Source organism: Mobula birostris, chromosome 13 (assembly GCF_030028105.1).
Source record: "Mobula birostris isolate sMobBir1 chromosome 13, sMobBir1.hap1, whole genome shotgun sequence".
NCBI lineage: Eukaryota > Metazoa > Chordata > Chondrichthyes > Myliobatiformes > Myliobatidae > Mobula > Mobula birostris.
Window position 1 is genome coordinate 65,411,223 of NC_092382.1, and position 13,417 is coordinate 65,424,639.

Below are 13,417 nucleotides of genomic sequence, written 5' to 3' on the forward strand. Positions count from 1 at the left end.
ATCTTTTTTCTGCAGGTCATAACTTCCCCTTTTAGGCTATTAGTTTCAAGAATATTAGACCATAATTGTTTAGAGTTCTCATGGGTTTCATAACTAGGGTAAATCAATAGTGTTAGGCCACCATTAACATGGTTCTTTAGCATTCTGTTTTGAAACACTTGTTGTTGATCTGTCCCAGATTCTTCTCTCCCTCCTGGACTTTGCTTCATTTCTACTTCTGACTGCAGGTTTATTGGATTGGATGGTTGTTCCCCCTGTAGGAGTGGGATAATCCTGTGCATCTGTTTTTCTTGAGTCATTTCTGTAGGCAACTGGGATTTCTCGTGTTCATATAGTTTTTGCTTTTAAAGCACGTGCACTTAAGGGAACCATGGGATCAGAGGTTTTCCATCATTTTATGTGCATAAAGGTGGACCAATGTAATGAAAACATGTTTGCAATGTCGGGCATCAACACCTTCATTCAGTTAGGCACTAGTAATTAACTATTAATTCATAATTAGTTGTACGTACAAAAAGTGATCTCTGTGCTTCCTGTTTAAAAATTAATCTCTCAGCAACAATCTTGAAGTTTTTTTTACAACAGATGGTCTTGTGTGTTCTTGATGGTGAGACTTCAATTAGAAATCCTTTAATGCTTGTTTGCTAATATTTTTTCCTTTTTCTCTTATTTTCTACGTTTAGTCCGTTTCAGTGCTAACTCAAAGGGAAAGGATGGCTAATTCAACACAGGCAAATGTATCTCTCAGCAACCTAACAGACATTGAAAGAGGGAGCGCTTACAAAACAGTTGAAGTAATCTTCATTGTGATATCTTTGAGTCCGGTGACCATTATCGGAAACATTCTGGTTATGCTTTCTGTCAAAGTAAACAGACAGTTACAAACAATTAACAACTATTTCATTTCCAGTTTAGCCTGTGCTGATTAGATTATTGGTGTGTTCTCTATGAACCTTTACACCACTTACATCGTCATTGGCTACTGGCCCATGGGCCCAGTGATGTGTGATTTATGGCTGGCTCTAGATTATGTTGCAAGTAATGCATCTGTCATGAACCTTCTTATCATCAGCTTTGACCGATACTTCTGTGTGACAAAGCCTCTCAGCTACCCTGCGAAGAGAAGCAGCAAGATGGCAGGGATGATGATTGCAGCTGCTTGGCTGCTGTCATTTATCCTGTGGGCTCCTGCTATTCTCTTCTGGCAGTTCATTGTAGGTGGGCGGACAGTTAAAGAGGGTGAGTGCCATGTACAGTTCTTCTCAAATCCAGTTGTCACTTTTGGCACTGCAATAGCAGCTTTCTATCTACCGGTTATTACCATGACTATTTTGTATGTGCAAATATCCCGTGCTAGCAAGAGTCAGATCAAGAAGGATAAGAAAGAGCTCGAGTCAAGCAAAGACACCATTTCTCCCAGTCTAGTGCGGGGTAAAATAATGAAACCGAGTAACAACAACGTTTCCTGTGCACCTGATGGGTTGCAGAATGTCAAATACAAAATGGCGAGGCAGCTGGGGAAGTAATGACGGATCATTGTGGCCAAGGAGAGGAAAAGGAGATCTCCAATGACTCGACTTCGCTCAGTGTGGTCCCTTCCATCCAGGAGGAGGAAGGAACGATTGATGAGAGCACACAGGTCTCCACTGCACAAAGGCATTTTAGCATCGGCAGCTCCAAGCTCTCCAGCATAAAGGTTGTCACTAAATCCCAAAAGAGTGAGTACTGCGCTACCACAGTTGAAATAGTGTCAGACAACAGCACCAAGAATAGTAAAGACAGAAAGCTCACCGCAGCCCACAAGATTATTAAAATGACAAAGACCCCTGCTAAGAAAAAGAAGGGATCTGTTACCCGGGAGAAGAAGGTGACCAGGACCATCCTGGCTATTCTGCTGGCATTTATCATCACCTGGACCCCATACAATGTCATGGTACTCATTAACACTTTCTGTTCAGTCTGCGTCCCTAACAAAGTATGGACTATTGGATACTGGCTCTGTTACATCAACAGTACTATCAACCCAGCCTGCTATGCACTATGCAATGCTACCTTCAAGAAAACCTTCAAACATCTTCTCTTGTGTCAATATAAAGACATTGGTGCATCAAGATAAAATCAGCAACAAGCTCATCTCCATGAACATTATATACATGTTAAAGATGACTTTCATAATGTTTATCTATAAATGTATGTAAGTAAATGTTCAAAATGCAAATTTATGGTTCAAGTAGACATTATATGTAATATGGGGAAAGCACACGAGTTATGTCTAATGAGTTTCTAACATCTGCTTAAATGAAGAGTGTTCTGATTATTATGATGTTTCGGAGTGAAATCGTAAATGAATCTGCCTAAATTGCAAATACAATGCGTTCCAGTTAATTGGGGCACACTGGGATTTGTACATTTTGGCCCGATTACATGGTTGCCCCAATTAGCCGAACTTTCATGGAAATAGTTAACAAAGTATAAAAAAGACAAATTACCATTTAAATAAGTAACAAATTATGTATTGAAATGAAATACAGAATAAATTAGAACACAACCAAAATCACCACAGTATATAAAACTGTATTAGTTCCTAATTATTACGCTGGAATTCATTAAGTGTACCCTGACGTGTTCTTTTGATTGACTGTAAGTAAACAACTTCATCACAGACACCAAGTGCAGATAGTGGACAGCTTTCAAACAGTGCTTTCGATGATTCGGACCTCCAAATCCTCATTTTAATTCTAACATTCAACATGATTGCTGATACCTTCAAATTGATCATAGTGCCTAACTTGTTGAAGTATTGAAATTGTTTCATTTCACCCCAGCCGTTCTGGCGTCCGCAAGTCTGAATGTTTGAAACCGCAGTGAGTAAAACAGTTCCAAACTGTCTTACCGTTTATCATTTGCCTACGATCAATGACAAAAAATCACTGCTTTTGAACACAAACACACAAGTAATGCTATTTAAAACGGTTGTTTTAATTACGGCATAGTGTATAACGGCCACATAACTTTCATGTGACTGACGCTAGTTAGAAACTGTTTGGCAACAGATTCCTGCCCCAATTACGAGGCATAGCTTCCCAAATGAACAAAGGAATCCCATTTTTTCCGTTTTTATTTTCATTAAGTATTGTCCTAAAACAGCGGCTGCCCCAATTAACCAATGGACCAATTAATCCCATTTCACTGAATTATAAAAGTCAACATAGACACATTCAAGCGGTAACGTTCATTTTTATCATATTACTCAGTATCAAAAATTGTATCTTGTCCTTTTATTAACTTCGTGTTTCTAATGGATACACACTTCATTACATTTTAGTTGGTAGTTGTAATTGGTTGCTTCGAAACTTAATCACTTGTCATAAGGGAGCCATTGTTGGCGGACCCAAATGCAAGACACAGACACTGAAGTACTAGGAACAGGGCTAGTTCTGTCAAGAAAGCAAGGGAAGACAGGAATAAATGACCCTTGACATTGACACAGGCCCTGGACGAGAATAGGATTCTGGGCCTGGGCTAGGACTTGGACGAGAGACAAGGGACCCGGACGTGGATCTAGGAACTTGGAGCCTCAGCTAGGGCTCCGAGCCAGAGACTGGACAAGGACCCGAAACCTGGGTCTTGACTTGGGCTCGGACCCCAGTCTAGGCGAGGACAAGACGTGGCTACAGGACTGGACGTGAGACTCCAGGACAGGACGAGGGAACTCCAGAACTATGGTTTCAGTCGAAGCAAGCAGCTGAAGAAGGGAGTGGAAGAAATCGAGTAGAAAAAGCAGTTTTTTTTAAACACTGCTCAGGGAGAAGGGTCTGCATTGCGCAGGCGCGTGACGTAGCGCGCCAAGGTTTAAAAGCAGACCACCTATACAGCGGCCATCGTCGGAGTGGACTGAGTCAGAGTGGGATGGCTTTGGCTCAACAGGCTTCAGCGAGAACGGGCAGAGGCCAGGGTAGGCTCCGATTAGTTTTTTTGTTCAGATTGTCTAGCGTAGAGAGAATGCCAGGCAGGATGTTGGAATGCTCCTCTTGCAGGATGTGGGAAGTCACGGAGCCCTCCGGTGTCCCTGACAACGACACCTGCCAGAAGTTCATCCAGCTGCAGATCCTAACAAACCGCATTAGGGAACTGGAGCAGGAGCTGGAGGACCTGCGGATCATTCGGGAGAATGAGGAGATTATAGATAGCAGCTACAGGGAGGTAGTTACGTCAAAGGAGCAGAGGACAGGAAATTTGGTCACTGTCAGGCGAGGGAAGAGGAAAGGGCAGGTAGATCAGGGTTCTCCTGTGGCCATTCCCCTCAACAAAAAGTATACCGCATTGTTGGGGGGGATGACTTACCTGGGACAAGCTGCAGTAGCTGGATCTCTGGCACTGAGTCTGGCTCTGCAGTGCAGAAGGGAGGGTGGAAAAAGAGCAGAGCAATAGTGATAGGTGATTCGATAGTTAGAGGTACAGATAGAAGGTTCTGTGGTCGTGACATCGAATCCGGGATGATTTTTTGCCTCCCAGGTGCCAGGGTCAAGGATGTCTCTGATCGATTGCATGACATTCTGAAGTGGGGGGGGGGGGTGTTGATCAGCCAGATGTTGTGGTGCACATCGGCACCAATGACATAGCAAGGAAGAGTGAGGAGGTCCTGGAGTGTGAGTATAGAGAGTTTGGTAGGAAGCTGAAAAGCAGGAACTCGAGGGTGGTAATCTCAGGATTGCTACCTGTGCCAGGTGCCAGTGAGGGTAGGAATAGGATGGTGTGGAGAATGAACAACTGGCTGAGGAACTGGTGTAGGGGGCAGGGTTTCAGATTTCAAAATCATTGGGACCTCTTCTGGGGCAGGTGGGACCTGTGCAAGAGAGACGGGTTACACTTGAACTACAGGGGGACCAATATCCTTTCAGGGAGGTTTGTTAGTGCTATTGGGGAGGCTTTAAACTAGATTTTCAGGGGGATGGGAACCAGAGTGCCAGAGCTGACAGTGTGGCTGGGGTGAAAGCAAATGATGTTAACAGTTCAAGCAAATCCGCTAATAGAAAGGTTGTGAGTGGTGGTAAAAATCTTCTGAGGTGTATATATTTCAATGCTAGGAGTATTGCGGGGAAGGCGGATGAGATGAGGGCGTGGATTGACACGTGGAATTATGACGTTATAGAAATTAGTGAAACTTGGCTACAGGAGGGGCAGAACTGGCAGCTTAATATTCCAGGGTTCGAGATGTTTCAGATGTGATCGAGGCAGATGAATGAAATGTGGAGCAGTAGCATTGCTTGTTAGGGAAAATCTTACAGCAGTGCTCAGGCAGGACAGATTAGAGGGCTTGTCTACTGAGTGCTTATGGTTGGAGCTGAGAAACAGGAAAGATATCGCCACATTAGTGGGATTGTATTACAGACCACCCAATAGTCAACGAGAATTGGAAGAGCAAATCTGCAGAGAGATAGCAGGCAACTGCAGGAAACATAAATTTGTGGTGGTAGGGGATTTTAGTTTTCGATAGATTGATTGGGACTCCCATACTGTTAGGGGTCTAGATGGTTTAGAGTTTGTAAAATGTGTTCAGGAAAGTTTTCTAAATCAATATATAGAGGGAATGCAATATTGGATCTCCTGTTAGGAAACGAGTTAGGACAAGTGACGGAAGTGCGTGTAGGGGAGCACTTTGGTTCCAGTGATCATAGCACCATTAGTTTCAATTTGATCATGGACAAGGATAGATCTGGTCCTAGGGTTGATGTTCTTAACTGGAAGAAGGCCAAATTTGAAGAAATCAGAAAGGATCTAAAAAAAGCGTGGATTGGGACAGGTTGTTCTCTGGCAAGGATGTGATCGGTAAGTGGGAAGCCTTCAAAGGAGAAATTTTGAGAGTTCAGAATTTGTATATTCCTGTCAGGATTAAAGGCAAAGTGAATAGGAATAAGGAACCTTGGTTCTCAAGGAATATTGCAACTCTGATAAAGAAGAAGAAGGAGTTGTATGACATGTATAGGAAGCAGGGAGTAAATAAGGTGCTTGAGGAGTATAAGAAATGCAAGAAAAGTCTTAAGAAAGAAATCAGGAGGACTAAAGGAGGACATGAGGTTACCTTGGCAGTCAAAGTGAAGGATAATCCAAAGAGTTTGTACAGGTATATTAAGAGCAAAAGGATTGTAAGGTATAAAATTGGTCCACTTGAAGATCAGAGTGGTCGGCTATGTGCGGAACCAAAGGAAATGGGGGAGAACTTAAATAGGTTTTTTGCGTCTGTATTTACTAAGGAAAGTGGTATGAAGCCTATAGAATTAAGGGAAACAAGTAGTGAGATCATGGAAACTGTACAGGTCGAAAAGGAGGAGGTCCTTGCTGTCTTGACGAAAATTAAAGTGGATAAATCCCCGGGACCTGACAGGGTGTTCCTCGGACCTTGAAGGAGACTAGTGTTGAAATTGCAGGGGCCCCGGCAGAAATATTTAAAATGTCGCTGTCTACAGGTGAGGTGCCGGAGGATTGGAGAGTGGCTCACGTTGTTCCGTTGTTTAAGAAAGAATCGAAAAGTAATCCGGGAAATTATAGGCCAGTAAGTTTAACGTCGGTAGTAAGTAAGTTATTGGAGGGAGTACTAAGAGACAGAATCTACAAGCATTTGGATAGACAGGGACTTATGAGGAAGAGTCAACATGGCTTTGTGCGTGGTAGGTCATGTTTGACCAATCTATTGGAGTTTTAATAGGAGGTTACCAGAAAAGTGGATGAAGAGAAAGCAGTGGATATTGTCTACATGGACTTCACTAAGGCCTTTGACAAGGTCCCGCATGGGAGGTTAGTTAGGAAAATTCAGTCTCTAGGTATACATGGAGAGGTGGTAAATTGGATTAGACATTGGCTCAATGGAAGAAGCCAAAGAGTGGTAGTAGAGAATTGCTTCTCTGAATGGATGCCTGTGACTAGTGGTGTGCCACAGGGATCAGTGCTGGGTCCATTGTTATTTGTCATCTATATCAATGATCTGGATGATAATGTGGTAAATTGGATCAGCAAATTTGCTGATGATACAAAGATTGGAGATGTAGTAGACAGTGAGGAAGGTTTTCAGAGCCTGCAGAGGGACTTGGACCAGCTGTAAAATGGGCTGAAAAATGGCAGATGGAGTTTAATACAGACAAGTGTGAGGTATTGCACGTTGGAAGGACAAACCAAGGTAGAACATACAGGGTTAATGGTAAGGCACTGAGGAGTGCAGTGGAACAGAGGGATCTGGGAATACAGATACAAAATTCCCTAAAAGTAGCGTCACAGGTAGATAGGGTCGTAAAGACAGCTTTTGGTACATTGGCCTTTATTAATCAAAGTATTGAGTATAAGAGCTGGAATGTTATGATGAGGTTGTATAAGGCATTGGTGAGGCCGAATCTGGAGTTCTGTGTTCAGTTTTGGTCACCAAATTACAGGAAGGACATAAATAAGGTAGAAAGAGTGCAGAGAAGGTTTACAAGGATGTTGCCAGGACTTGAGAAACTCAGTTACAGAGAAAAGTTGAATACATTAGGACTTTATTCCCTGGAGCGTAGAAGAATGAGGGGAGATTTGATAGAGGTATGTAAAATTATGATGGGTGTAGATAGAGTGAATGCAAGCAGGCTTTTTCCACTGAGGCAAGGGGAGAAAAAAAACAGAGGACATGGGTTAAGGGTGAGGGGGAAAAGTTTAAAGGGAACATTAGGGGGGCTTCTTCACACAGAGAGTGGTGGGAGTATGGAATGAGCTGCCAGACGAGCTGGTAAAAGCGGGTTCTTTTTTAACATTTAAGAATAAATTGGACAGATACATGGATGGGAGGTGTATGGAGGGATATGGTCCGTGTGCAGGTCAGTGGGACTAGGCAGAAAATGGTTCGGCACAGCCAAGAAGGGCCAGAATGCCTGTTTCTTTGCTGTAGTTTCTCTGGTTTCTATGGCTTCTAACCGGGCTGGGTGAGGTACTCCTGGGCTGGGCGGGGCACAGGGACAGGACGAGACACCTGGACTGGACGAGCACACGAAGCGGCCGCACTGGGAGCACTGGACGCAGTAAATCTCATCAGTTGACTCTCAGATGAAGTGTCGCCTCACGTGGAAGGACTGTCTGGGGCCCTGAATGGTGGTGAGGGAGGAAGTGAAAGGGAAGGTGGAGCACTTGTTCCGCTTACAAGGATAAACGCCGGGAGGGAGTTCGGTGGGAAGGGATGTGGGTGGGCGGGAACGAATGGAAAAGGGTGTCGCGTAAGGATCGATCCCTGCGGAAAGCAGAGAGAGTGGGGGGGGCGGTGGGGAGGGTAAGGTGTGCTTGGTGGTGGGGTGCTCCCGATGCAGCCTTCTATATATTGGTGAGACCCGACGCAGACTGGGAGGTCGTTTTGCTGGACACCTACGTTCTGTCCGCCAGAGAAAGCAGGATCTCCCAGTGGCCATATATTTTAATTCCACGCCCCATTCTCATTCTGATATGTCTGTCACAGCCTCCTCTACTGTCAAGATGAGGCTACACTCAGGTTGAAGGAACAACACTTTAAATTCCGTCTGGGTAGCCTCCAACCTGATGGCATGAACATTGACTTCTCCAACTTCCATTAATGCCCCACCTCCCCTTCTTACCCCATCCGTTATTTATTTATTTATTTATTTATTTATTTATTTATTTATTCATTCATTCATTCATTCATTCATTCATTCATTCGTTCATTCATTCATTCGTTCATTTATTCTATTTCCCAGCTTTCTCTCTCTCTCTCTCTCTCTCTCTCTCTGCTCTGTCTGTCCCTCTCACAATAACTGCTTGCCTGCTCTCCATCTTCCTCCGGGGCTCCCCTCCCGCTTTCTTTCTCCCTAGGCCTCCTGTCCCATGATCCTCTCCCTTCTCTAGTCCGGTATCCCTTTTCCCAGCTCTTAGCTTTATCCCCTCCCCCTCCTGTCTTCTCCTATCATTTCGGATCTTCCCTCCCCTCTCCCTCCTTCAAATCTTTCACTATCTTTTCTTTCAGCTATTCCCGACGAAGGATGTCGGCCCGAAACGTCGACTGTGCTGCTTTCTGTAGATGCTGCCTTGCCTGTTGCTTGAATTTCCAGCATCTGCAGATTTCCTCGTGTTTGCATCAGACATCCTCTGTGCACCACTGTCGCATTAACCATTGTCTCATTGATCACTGCCTGCCAACCAGGTTCATAACTAGCATTCATACACTCAGTAACACAGTTGAACATGTAATAAGTCTTGTATCTATTGTTCATAGGTTGTACACAGTTCAACAATAACAGACAAAATATTCAAATAGTCTTGTATAAAGCAGAATAATTCATTCCATCTCATTCCATCCGGGACATTAGACAGGGAGCAGTGGTTAGAATGGCTGAGATATTCTATCACATGTCCTCAAACAGAGAAGTGCTGCTTCATGCTAGTGGGACAAACCTATTGGGTCAATGGTCAACCCACGGCTGAATGGCTAACCCTTCCCAAATTCTACTTTTCCCTTAATCCACAATTTCTCCTGCTTTACAAAATGCATGTGACAGGAAAATGCATATTTTACATTCGCCCGTGCCTCTCAACACTTTGCAGCATCCGTGGGATCCATTTCAGCTGGACAAGAATAACACTCTAGTAAAGTGGTGATGGAACGGAATTTAACTGATGGCACAAATTCACTCAGTCTGTAACCAAACCAAGTGCATTATTTAGAGATGGGCTCTGCCGTGTATCTAGCATGTGGAGTGACCCTGGGCATGCACCTTGGGCAGGGTATGTACGAATAATTCAGTAGAATACAGACAGGTTCTAGAAAAGAGGGGTTAAGTAAGGACTTTCGTAGATAAGAAGGATAAAAAAGGTGAAATTCTTGATTCTAGAAAACCTGTGAGTAATGTCAAAGAGCATGGAGGAATCCACGTCAAACTTGCAAATGTATTGGAGCCCATCCATTGATTCGCAGAAGCGCTGAGAACTTCATTTTGGGTTGAAGACCCAGTGCCTTGCAGCTGATATCTCAGATCCTGACGCAGCACAGGCGGACTCCAACCAGGTGTATGTGTGTCGATGTGGAAGCTCAGATTTTCACTGACTAAACTCAGGATGTGGCCAGCATACTGGGAATACTAATGTTCAAAAGAGATGACAGAATGTTGTAACAATACAATATTCTCACCTCGTTCACAGTACTGGGGTAGCTGGGCTGTCGTGTGGAGGGAGCAGCGGTGACGTTGTGCAGTAAAGACTGCATTCATTATCCCACCATTATCATTCTGCCAGTTATCTTGTCATTATGAGAAAGGATATCCAAGCCTCACAGGATAAGCAGAAGCCCTTCTCATCAGAAATGATGCTAATCCTGATGGGAGGATACAGTATAAAGACAGCCTTCCAGAGACATACTTGCACACCAAAGCCATTTGCAGTCTCCTTCACTAAAGTTCCTCGACCAGGCTACATTCAGCCCAGCCAGCCCTACCGCTGATTTTGCTCTGCATGAATCTCCTCCCAACTTGCTTCAATAATTCCATCGAAGGTTCAAAGGTCCAATTTAATGTCAGAGAAATACGTACAATATACATCCTGAAATGTTTTCTGTTCGCAAACATCCACCCAACCAAAGTGCCCCAAAGAATGAACGACAGGTAAACATAAGAACGCCCAAGTCCCCACCCCCAGCTCCCCCCTGCCGTGCAAAAGCGGTTGCAAGAAATAATCCCCCCTCCCGCCACCGACAAAAAAAGTAAGAATCGGCACCGCCACCAAGCAGACAAGTGTGAGCAACGCAATTGCAAAGACACAGACTTGAAATGACCGCAAACACTTCGAGTTTCACCTGGTCTTCGACATACCACAGGTTCTCTCTTTCCTTAATATGGGAAAAGGAGGTGTCTCGATCAGCAGACAAATGTATTTCCTTCTTCACAAACTCTATTCAGTCTCCACTTAAGTGTTTCTGTATTATTTACTTAAGACACCTCCTGTCATGGCAATTTTGATTTCTACCTTCTTACCAATCTTTGGATAAGTAAGTGAGATTTTTTGGAGGCTAACTTGTGTTGTTGGCCTTTGTCTCCCCCAGCTGACCAATGGAGCATTCTGTCGCCATCCACTTAGGTAAAGGCACTAAGGGTGAAAAAATGTTCTTATTCCACTTGCCAAGATTGGATTGATAAAAGCGGTTTGGAATATTTATTTTGTTGTTTTGTATTTCGTGTTGCAGCTAAATACATTTTTGAAGAACAGTGAATTAGGATGTGCTTTACTGCTGCAGTTGGATGAATTGGTACTGTAACTGGGCGAGCATTCAACCTGGCCAAGCATGCCGCTACTTTTTCTCTTTCATCTTTTTCCCTTTCTGCTTCTGAAACCAACCCCCCCCCCGCCAAACACACACACACTTTTTCTGAGTGTCTAGCTGCTTCACACGGAGCTGGTTAACAAAAAGCAGAGCCCCTGCAAAGGGAAGCCTGTGCGGCACACTGCGGAATTAGAGCCATAGAACCATCAAAATACAGCACAGAAACAGACCCTTCAGCCCATCTAGAGGGGCCGAAAACTTTAAACTGCTTACTCCCATCGAATGCACCAGGACCATAGACCTCCATACTTCTACCATCCATGTACCTGTCCAAACTTCTCTTAAATACTCAAATTGAGCTTGCATGTACCTCCTGTGCTGGCAGCTCGTTCCCCACTCTCACAGCCCTCAGAGTGAAAAAGTTTCCCTTCATGATCCCCTTAAACTTCCCCCTTTTTTCTTCTGCTGTGTATTGCAGAGCTCCTCCTGGGTGGTGGAAACTGTAGAATCTTTGTTGCAGCTGAACATTTCTTTGCTCTTTTACAATTTTGTTTGGTAACCACGTGGTATTTGTGTGTGCAGGAATCCCTGTATTGCAGACCATGTTGTAGGCATTAACCCTTGAACTCCCATAACTGCGTTTTGGATAGTTGTGGTGGTTCAGCTGCAGACTGCAGCAGACCATTACAGAACACAAGCATCTTCGACAGCTCCAGGCACCAGCATTGATTTGTGTCAATTCACTGATTGGTCACGCACTGTCTTGCCACCAAGAGGGTGTTTATTCCTTTTGCTCAAGTTGCACCAAGATCGGGGGTCCCCAGCCTTTTATATGCCAGAGACTGATACTATTAAGCAAGGGGTTTGTGGTTGCCAGGTACATATCCAGAGCTTTAATGTGGCATCTGCAGAGTTGTGGTCTGATCACCCTGCACAGTGAAGAAGCTTGCACAAAGCTATTCACGGATTCCATTCTTGCTTCTCTGGCATTGGAGACTCTCACTTAGGAAAGTGACAGCTAGTACATTGCCTCTCCAGGTTTGAGCTTCTAATTATGGCTGGAGAAGGTGACAATTTTGAGTGAGAGAGTCTTTACTGAACCACCAACGCCTGGTAGATTGTTGTCTCACTGAGTTTCAGAGAAATGTTCCTGAAGATTTTGTGTATGAGAGCCCTTCTTCCAAGAGAATTCCCTCAGTGTCCCCCGCAGCTTCCTGTCTCATCAAACAGCTTCTCCTTCTCTCTATGCTCTCTGTTCATTCTGCATACAAGAAGAATACCTGCTTGTCCACGCCCCCGTCCCCCATATCTGGGAGAAACTGGTGCCTGCAGAAACCTTGAAGTCAAACCAAAAGCTTAGTGGCTTGGCACATCATTCCCTGTACACTGCCCAAGTGTAAATATTAGAAACAACCGAAACTTTGTGGATTTCCAGTTCACCAATCAGAAATAAATCAAATCTCTCAGCGTAGTGTCAACTAACCTGAGTTTTTCAAAAAAAAAATGTATGAGTATTTCAAGGTAGCCTGCTGTGCTAAAAGGGGTAGTGTTACCACTGCAAGTTGTTTGGGATAAATAGGAATGCATCACAACACTGTATAGACACGTATCACAATGATGAAAGAATTGAAACTTTGTATCGGTAGAACTGTCTAAAGGAATGAAAGATTTTATGATTACCATTGCACATAAGGATATTTTGAAATAGCTGTACAGTTTTGAAAAGGAAAGTCGGTCCTGAGGAGTCTCAAAACTGTTGATTGATTTCTGCTTGCTGTGAATAGGATGTCTCAGGGGTTTGTTTGTTTCTTGAATTCCTAGACTTGGGCTAGTGCACAGGGATTGGTGTGCCTGTGCTTTGTCTTTTATTTATGCAGAAACCAGTTTATCCCAGATATGACAGGGATTTGGGGCCATTCTTCTCTTGTGATGAAGAATGAGGTGAGGGCCTGGAGAAAGAGGGCAAGCAACTCAAAGAGAGAGAGAAAGGAATGAATACTAAGGAGCTTTGATAAGAAGCAATTCATCCACCTAAACATCAATAAGAAACAGTGTATCAGATGTCTGTGTATCAGGAAGGATTTTCTCTCTAAAACCTGCCACCTGTTCCAAACATGGATAAACTAGTTATTGTTTTCA

At 43.9% G+C, this 13,417-nt stretch overlaps 1 pseudogene; it reads left to right on the forward strand.

The window, feature by feature from the left end:
* Positions 1 to 713: 713 nt before the first annotated feature.
* On the forward strand, positions 714 to 2,116 carry LOC140207659 (muscarinic acetylcholine receptor M2-like; annotated as a pseudogene).
* The last annotated feature ends 11,301 nt before the right edge of the window (positions 2,117 to 13,417 follow it).